Source organism: Tenrec ecaudatus, chromosome 1 (assembly GCF_050624435.1).
Source record: "Tenrec ecaudatus isolate mTenEca1 chromosome 1, mTenEca1.hap1, whole genome shotgun sequence".
Taxonomy (NCBI): domain Eukaryota; kingdom Metazoa; phylum Chordata; class Mammalia; order Afrosoricida; family Tenrecidae; genus Tenrec; species Tenrec ecaudatus.
In genome coordinates, this window is record NC_134530.1 from 145432249 (window position 1) to 145442247 (window position 9999).

Below are 9999 nucleotides of genomic sequence, written 5' to 3' on the forward strand. Positions count from 1 at the left end.
ATTCAATTGTTCCCAACCTCCTTTAAGTTTCAATAATCCAATTATGGTTTCTTAATTCAGGTAGGTAGTTCCCACGGTCAAATTTGATTTACCATATATACTTGAGCATAAGCCGAGGCACCTAATTTTACCACAGAAAACTGGGGGGCTTTTTCAGCATAAAAAATGTGCTGACTCCATTACATTTGACCAGAAAACACTCCTAAAGGTCAGCAAACACTCCCTGAACTATTTATAAACCCTTCTTGTTTGTTGTCATTGTATTTTTTTTTGTTTTGTTTTCCTTTGTTACTTTGTTTTGCTCTATATATTTTTTGTGCATATTATTTTCTCTGCAGGCCTATCTAGATAAGATAGGTGAGATAAACAATCTGGGGGAGAAAAAGCAGAACCAACAGTTCTGGGGGGACATGGGAGAGGGGGAGGCAGGGGAAAGAAAGTGGGTGTTAACAAACTCAGGGACAAGGGAACAACAAGGGATCTAAAATCGGTGGTGAGGATGATGTAGAGGCTTGGTAGGGCTTGATCAAGGGCAATATAACAGAGAAATTACTGAAACCGAAATGAAGGTTAAGCATGATAGTGGGACAAGAGGAAAGTAAAAGGAAATAGAGGAAGAAGCTAGGAGGCAAAGGGCATTTAGAGAGGTCTAAATACAGGCATGTACATATGTAAAGATATTTATATATGATGATAGGGAAATAGATCTATGTGCATACATTTATAGGTTTAGTATTAAGATAGCAGATGGACATTGGGCCTCTACTCAAGTACTCCCTCAATGCAAGAACACTTTGTTCTATTAAACTGTCATTCCATGATGCTCACCTTCCCAACACAATCACTGAAGATAAAGCATGTGAATAAGCAAATGTGGTGAAGAAAGCTGATGGTGCCTGGCTATCAAAAGACACAGCATCTGGGGTCTTAAAGGCTGGAAGATAAACAAGCAGCCATCTAGCTCAGAAGCAACAAAGCCCACATGGAAAAAGCACCCTAGCCTGTATGTATCAGGTATCATGCATCAAAGAACAAAAAATCATTGTGAATGAGGAGGAGTGTGGAGTGGAAACCGAAGCCCATCTGTAGGCAACTGGACATCCCCTTACAGAAAGGTTTTGGGGAGGAGATGAGCCAGTCAGGGTGCAGTACAGTACCGATGAAACATACAACTTTCCTCAGTTCTTTAATGCTTCCTCACCCAGTCACCCACCCCTATTATCATGACCCCAATTCTACCTTACAAATCCGGCTAGACCAAAGGATGTACACTGGTACAGATCAGCTGAAAACACGGGGAATCGAGGTCAGATAACCCCCTCAGGACCAATAATGAGTAACAGTGATATCAGAAGGGGAAGGGGATGGGGAAGGTGGAGGGAGAAAGGGGGAACTGATCACAATGATCTGCATATAACCCTCTCCCAGGGGGACGGACAACAGACAAGTGGGCGAAGGGAGACATTGGAGAGTGTAAGACATGAAAAAAAAAAAAGATAAATTATCAAGGGATGGAGGGGAAATGAGGAGCTGATACCAATGGCTCAAGTATAAAGAAAATGTTTTAAGGTTGATGGCAACAAATGTATGAATGTGCTTGACACAATGTATGCATATATGGATTATGATAGTTGTATGATCCCCCAATAAAATGATTTTTAAAATTGTGCTGGAAAACTTGGCTTATACATGATTATATATGGTACATAAAATATTAATCACAGAAGTCCTAAAAGATCCTGGGGCTCCCGTCACACATTTGTTCCTCATAATTTTAGTAAAAACTGTGTGCTCTGAGCACTCGAGGGGTGATTTTCTTTGGTTCAACATGACAAATCTACTTTAACATGATAATTTTCCTAAGACTTTGGATACTTTCTTCACTAGTTTATCAAGACAGGTCTGGTACTTCAACTTGATTTAGTGAAAGTCACAATATAATCCATGCATGTGAACCAACAAAATTACTGTTTAACCCTTTCCTAACCTCTCAATCTGTCTCATTAAATGCAGTCTGTGCTAAGTCAAGCCAGATTCCAAACCAAACTCTTGACCACCTCTCAGTGACCCTATGGAGCAGAGAGCTGCCCCTTTGGGTTCCTGAAGCTGTCAATCTTCACAGGAGCAGAAGCACTCGCCTTTCTTCTGCAGAGTGGTGGGTAGGCTCAAATTGCTGACCCAATTTCAGTTAGCACCTCAACATATCCATAAAATCAGGATGGTCCATTATATTCTTTGAACCATACCCCAAATCCCTGCCATTCTTACATACATTCTCTGGGTTTATGTTTTAAATATTAGAAAAATAAGTACGTCTCTCTTTGTACATCACATTTTGAAGCTAGCTGGGACATAAATCTAGTTATAGGTCTAGAAGCAAAAAGCGTGGTGTAAGTAGGTCCAGGAAATATTTGGCAATGCCACTACAGGCAATAGTCACACAGTCTTATCAGGCACAGCTGGGCCCATCTCATCAGAAAAGATTCTGATGATGGGCATGGTTCTTTTTTTTAAATCATTTTATTGGAGGTTCATACAGCTCTTATCACAATCCATACATACAACCATTTCAAGCACATTTGTATATGTGTTGCCATCATAATTTTAAAAACATTTTCTTTCTACTTGAACCCTTGGTCAATCCTCATTTTCCCCTCCCTCATGAACCCTTGATAATTTATAAATTATTTTTTTCATGTCAACACTGACTGGTCTCCTTTCACCCACTTTTCTGTTGTCTACTACCCTCAGAGGGGGTTATATGTAGATCATTCTGATCAGTGTCCCTCCCCCCCCACCACCACCTTTCCCTTCCCCTCCTAGTATTGCTACTCTCATTATTGGTCCTGAGAGGTTTATCTGTCCTGGATTACCTGTTTCCAGCTCTTATCTGTACCAGTGTACATGCTCTGGTCTAGCCAGATTTGTAAGGTAGAATTGGGATCATGATTATGGTGGACGTAGGGAGCACTGAAAACTAGAGGAAAAGATGTATGTTTCATCAGTGCTATACTGTACCCTGGCTGGCTCATCTCTTCCTTGTGACCCTTCTGTAAGGAGATGTCCAATTTCTCTACAGATGAGCTGTGGGTCTCCACTCTGTACTCCCCCTCATTCACATTGATATATTTTTTGTGTGTGTCTTTGATGGCTGATACCTGATCCAATCAATGCCTCATGATCACACAGGCTAGTGTGTTTCTTCCATGTGGACTTTGCTGCTTTTCAGCTAGATGACCAGTTGTTTACCTTTAAGACCCCATATGCTCTATCTTTTGATAGCCGGGCACCATCATTTTTCTTCACATTTGCTTATACACCCATTTTGTCTTCAGCGATCCTCTTGGGAAGGTGAGCATCAAGGGGATGCCAGGTTAATAAAACAAAGTGTTCTTGCATTGAGGGAATACTTGAGTAGAGGGCTCAATGTCTGTCTGCTACCTTAATACTTAACATTTATGTACATAGATCTACTTCCCTATCCTTTTATATATTTACATATGTACATGCCAGTATTTAGACCTCTATGAATGTCCTGTGCCTCCTAGTTCTTTCCTCTATTTTGATAAGCTTAATTCAATGAAATTTAGGGGCTCAATTTTCTTAGCTTCCTCAATATTTGCCCACATGTCTCTATCTCTATTAACTTTTTTTTCATTCAACTTTTATAACCCCATTTTTCCCCAATTGATGCTCTCACTTTAACTTTAGACATCATCCAGGGCTGGGGATTTAACTGTCATTGTAATTCAATCATTCTTATAAGAAAACACTGGGTTTTGTTGGCATTAACAGCTCTTTGTACAGGAAAATGCTGTCTTTCATAGCACATGTGGCAATGTTGTCTTTTGCAGTATTTGAATTGTGATTCTGAAACCCTGAGCTCATCATTTTCTCTTACCACTTTGTCCAAGTAAAAGCAACCGACTAGCTTACCAACATCTGACAAAATTACAGAATAAGTATCAAATAAGTGATCACTCAGTCTTGCTTCTGATAACACTTGATCTATTGTTGATTTAGGTGTATTGCCATCTCAGTCTTAATTACCCAGCATCTTCTTCATAACAGAGGTAGTCATTACTGTCTTTAAGACTAGTCAAACTTGAGAATCACTTATGAAAACTTATCCTTACTAAATTTTCTCTAGAACTATTCCTGCTACTAATTGTCAGGCTGGGCTGCCTAGAGAAACAAAACCAGTGAATCTTAGAAAGAGAAAGGGATATTTGCCTCAAGGAAATGACTCATGCAGTTGCAGAGATAGCAAGCCCCAAGTCAAGAGAGTCAGATGTCAGGTTGGAGGCTACTCTTGACTCATGTAGCTTCAGTGGCTGACGATCTCAAATCAGCAGGTCATATGGCAGGCAGCTGACTCATGGGCTGCAAAAGCTGACGAATGCCAAGATTGGCAGGTAATACAGTGAGCCACTGACTCAGTTTCCAAGAACTGGAGGCTAGATGGTGACAGGCCAGAGGCTGTATCTAGAGTAAGCAAAAATTGGAGAACTTTGACAGACATCCAAATATACTGGATTTAGGCCACATTCCTGTAGAAACTCCCTTTCAACTGCTCATAGATGATCGCATCATGGATATGATTAGATTCTATCCAGTGTCACCATGGAGATGCTATTAGATCACAAAATGAGAATGACATCATTACATAACTACAAAATCATATCATAACCGCCAAACCATTGAGAATCACGGTCCAGCCAAGTTGACGCACAATCTTAATCATAATCCCTTCCACTTGTAAATGTGGGTGAGAGCTACAAATATACTGAGAGCTCATTGCTGAGGTTGCATTGCTATATAAGAGAGAAATTATCTGGGTAAATCTAATCTAATCCCACAAACTTTTAAAATCAGAGAGTTTTGTACAGCTGGTGACAGTAAAGGAAGTCAGAGAACTAAAGTGCTAAAAGAATTTAGCGCACTGGTTGTTGTTGGCTTTGTTAGGTGCTGTCATTTCCAATTTATAGCGAGTGAACCTAAATACAACAGAAAGAAACACTGTCTGGTCCAGCACTATAATCACAATTGTTTTATTTGAGTTCATTGTTGTAATCAGTATCAATGTATCTTGTCAAGGGCCTTCCTTTTCCATTGACCTTCTACTTTACCAAGCAGCACGCTCCTTTTCTAGGAAGTGTTCTGTCCTGACAATTTCCAAAGCACCTAAGGTGAGGTCTTGCCATATTTATTTGTTCTTCTGATAGTTCATGTTATTGCAATATTTTTCACCAACACAATTCATTAGTTCTTCAGTCTTCCTTTTTCAAGGCCAACCCTCACATGAGGTAATTGAAATCCCGTAACTGGGGGTCGGATTATCTTTGTTCTCAAAGAGGTCTTCTGTAGCAGATCTGCCTAATGTAATACACTGTCTGATTTCTTGACTGCTGCTACATGAGCACTTCTTATGGATCCATGCAAAATGAAATTCTTGACTTCAATTTTTCCTGTTTATCATGATTTTACCTACTGGTCCAGTTGTGAGGATTTTGGCTTCCTTTATATTGAGTTGTAATCCATACTGAAGGCTGTAGTCCTTTTTCCATCAGCAGGTGCTTTGAGTTCTTTTGACTTTCAGTAAGCAAGATTATGCATCTGCATATTACAGGTTTCTCCAATTCTGATGTCCTGTTCTTTATATAACCTAGCTTCTTGGATTATTTGCTCAGCAACACCAATTGTACTGCCTTAATTAATATTCTATATTTTACCCTTTCTAGGATCTAATAACTAGGCGCTCTGGTAGTATAGTGGTTACATGTTGCACAGCTAACTACAAGGCCAGCAGTTTGAAACCACCAGCTGCTTTGCAGGAGAAAGACAGGGTTTTCTACACACATAAAGACATACAGGCCTGGTACTACCCTGTCACAGGATGATATTGCAGGGAATCGTGACTGTAATTACTCAAAGGTGAAATCTATCAGCAAGTGCTTCCATTCCCCTCCTCTACCCACTTTCAATAAGCAAGATTGTGTCATCTGCATACTGCCAGTTGTCAATAAGCCTTCCTCCAATCCTGATGCCATACTCTTCTTCATAAAACCCAACTTCTCTGATGATTTACTAAATATATAGATCGAAGAAGTATGAGAGAATACTAACCTAACACACACTTTTCCTGATTTTAAATCATGCAGTATTACCTACTTCTGTTCACACAACTGCCTCTTGATCTATGTACAAGCTCCTCATGAACACGCTGAAGTGTTCCAGAATTCTCATTTTTCTCAAGGTTAACATCAGTTGATGCCCTCCAAAATGGGATAGCCACAAGCATATGAAATCCATAATTATACCACATAAGGGATTAAGGCTGGACCCTATTAAGTATAACTTAGATACAACCCTGATACACATTTTTTTCTGATTTTAAAACATGAAGTATTCCCTTGTTCTGTTCAAACCACTACCTTTTGGTCCATGTACAGATCCCACATGAACACAATGAAGTGTTCTGAAATTCCTATTCTCAGGGTTATCCCAAATTTGTTATGATCCACATGATTCAATGACTTTGCCTAGTCAAAAAAACATGTAAACACCTTGCCAATATCATTGACTTTTATCTAAGATCCATCAGACACCAGCAATAATATTCCTTATGCCACATGCATTTCTGAATCTGGCTTGAGTTTTTGACAGCTCCCTATTGATGTACTGTTGCAACCATTACAGAATGATATTCAGCAATATTTTACTTACTGAATATTGAACAATATTGTTCAATGATTTCCATACTTTTGGGGTAAATTTTCTTTGGAATGAGCACAAATATGGATTTCCTTCAGTCTATTGGCTAGTTAGCTGTCTTCCAACTTTGCTATAGACAAGTGAGTACTTGAGGGCTTCATCTTCTTTTTTTTTTAATTTTTGCTTTTCATTTTATTGTTTTCTAATTTTGAAGACTGTTATTCCATGCTTAAAGCTAATATCAAAGGAAACCTTCTGTGTATTTTTGTAGTTATAAAACCTTTTTCCGTTGTTATCCCAACTGCCTTAATTTGGAAAATACTATTATTCTACTTTACAATTAGATATACTTTTCTCTAGAAAGGCCCTGCTTAACACAATGGATGTATTGCATTGTTATAAGAGCTGTAAGAGCACCCAACAAAACGATTTAAAAAAAGAAAGGACTTACCAGTCCGTCAAGTCTCTCTACTTCCACTAGCCACCTAAACTACAGTGAGATTTTGAGGGATTCAAGACACCCAAGAGACAATGACCAAATTAAAAGCTATGTGTCAAAAATAACACATTTCTTATAATTTATGGATATTACATTGATTGTCATGCTGACATATACAATCATGTACTTAAATCAAATAAAAGTCAAAAGAACAAAGAACACATTCTCCTAGAAATCTTAAAAAGTTAGCAGAAATGAATAAATAGTGCGCTCTCAGGAGACTTTTAAATGTTCGGCCTTTCATATAAATTAATATGCTAAAAATGTGGAAATAAGTAGGAAAGGGGATGGAGGGTAGACAGGATGAGTAACTTCATGATTTTCTTCATTCCGGGGGTAAGGCCTTCTTGTCTTTAGGGTGAAAGACTTTCACTTCAAAAGTAGCAAAGTACCTGAGAAGGGAATTTACATCTTTCAGGTCTAGGTGGTATTCTTGTGCTACCTTCTCAGCAGTCCACGTGTCCGGATGGAGTTTATGGTTGTTGAGAAGCGTCAGTGCCTCCACAATGAACACTTTGCCCTTAGGAATGTTCACAAGATGCAAGGTATCAAAGGGATGAGGGCCTTTTGGCAATCGGAACTCCTTGGGTTCTTGATGCATTCTACCATCTTTCACCTGAATAGAAGACACAGGATCTTTGGAATCAACATGAACACTTTTTAATAATGAAAGAAGCTTGTCGTCTTTTCTAGCAATTTCTCCCTTTATTTCTGCATGGCGGCTCTTCTCTCGGAGCAGGCTCTTTGGTCGAGGGATGCTTGGGAGTGAGCGAGGGTTTCAGCCTGCTGATCTCGCGCTCCGCTCGGTTCTCGATATTGAAGTTCCTGATGGCGCGAGTCACAGAACCGCCCATATCCGCAGAGCATGGTATCCTCAGGCTTCCGCGGCACGTGGGGAAACCGAGGGCTTCATCTTCTTTATGAAAGATCTCAGTTGGCATTCTGGCAATTCCTAGAGCCTTGTTTTTTGCTAATGCCTCCTGTGAAGCTTGTATCTTCCGTCAGGACCCTTGGTTCTTGATCAGATACTACCTCTTGAAATGTTTGAATGTTGACATTTTCTTTTTGGCAGTGACTCTGCATTCCTTCCATCGTCTTTTGATGCTTCCTACATTACACATTTTGATCATGGAATCCTTCAATATTGCAACTTCTTGAAGCTGAAATTTTTTCCTTCACTTCTTTCACCTTGAGATATGCTGAATAGTTCTCTTTTGGCTTTCTAACATTTCTTTGCACATTTCATTATAATTATTCACCAGCTGACATTGAGTTTTTTCTATTCAGCTTTTACTTCATCATCTTTCATTTGCTTTAGTTCAGTGGTTCTCAACCTTCCTAATGCCACAGCCCTTTAATACAGTTCATGTTGTGGTGACCCAACCACAAATTATTTTCGTTACTACTTCATAACTGTAAATTTTCTCTTATGAATCGGGCGACCCCTGTGAAAGGGTTGTTTGACCCTCAAAGGAGTAGTAACCCACAGGTTGAGAACCACTGCTTTAGTTACTCTATCAAGGGTAAGCTTCAGAAACTCTTTTAACACCCACTTTAGTAGTTTTTTTGTCTTAATGACTTTGCTTTCTTCGTGTATATTATCTTCCCAAAGCTCATCAGGTCTTTCATGTTCAATCTGCCAAATTGTCCTTAAGATGTCCTGCAAATTCAGGTAAGAATATGCTTCAATCGTTTTTCCCACTCGAATTTACATTTGAGCAATAGATAGTCTGTTCTAGTCAATGTCTGGCCTCATTTGGGCTGCTGATATTCAGCTTCTCTAGCATCTTTCCACAGATATAGTCAATTTGATTTATGTGCATTTCATCTGGCAATATGTGTGTAGTCACAGTTTGTAGGTTTTTGTAAAATAATGAAGTTGTTCATCTTGAAAAATTTGATCATTCCATCTTCAGCTTCATTTCTATCCTCATGGCCATATTTTCAAATTATTGGTTCTTCTTGTTTCCATTTTTTTCATTCCAATTGCCAAAAAAATCTATTGCTTATTGATAATTATTCAATTCCATTATTATCTTTAATCGGGGTATAAATTTGAATATTAGTTGGATTAAGTAGACTTCCCTGTAGGCATATAGGTATTATTCTCATACATTCACAGATTTTTAAAATGCTTTTTGACTGTGTGATGCCATTTCTCTTGAATTTCTCACTCAGTATAATAAACCATATGCCTGATTCAAAATGGCCAATGCCAGTTATTTCATTTCTCTAATGCCCAGCACTCCTCCCCTACTCTTCAAAGTGTATTCTCCAATACAGGAAGAAATAACTTTTGCCACCCTGGAAATAGCCCTTGCCAGTGCAGCTCACCCTAGCCCAGGTGCTTGAGTCTGCACACCCTAAGTCTGAGAGGCCACCGAGGCAGGCAAGTTCAACACACTGCAGCCTCTCCCATTCCAGCTCACTATCTGATTGTCAACCACCATGGGTGGTTCTGAAAGCCATGAGAGAGGCATGTGACAATTAGACAAGATGGGTCCTATGGGTCCAGGAAAGTGTTTGCCCATGCCTGCACTACCCTTCTGCCTGGCTTCACATGGGGTTGGCATTACGGAACACTGGCATGTGCAGGGGCAACTCCCTACCGCCATGGCACCAGTGCATGTTTCCAAGTTGTGGCAACACTCAAGTGCACTTCACCATATACATCCCTTCTCCAAACCCTCTGACCATTCTCAGCATGATGTACCTGGGCACCAAGATTGGCTACAACAAAATTCATCACTCTTTGGTACCACAGCAAACTGCCCAAGAGCAAACCC

At 39.6% G+C, this 9999-nt stretch overlaps 1 pseudogene; it reads right to left on the reverse strand.

Annotated features, from left to right (window-relative positions):
* Positions 1 to 7389: 7389 nt before the first annotated feature.
* LOC142458249 (NADH dehydrogenase [ubiquinone] 1 alpha subcomplex assembly factor 4-like) lies at positions 7390 to 9552 on the reverse strand (annotated as a pseudogene).
* Positions 9553 to 9999: the final 447 nt, after the last annotated feature.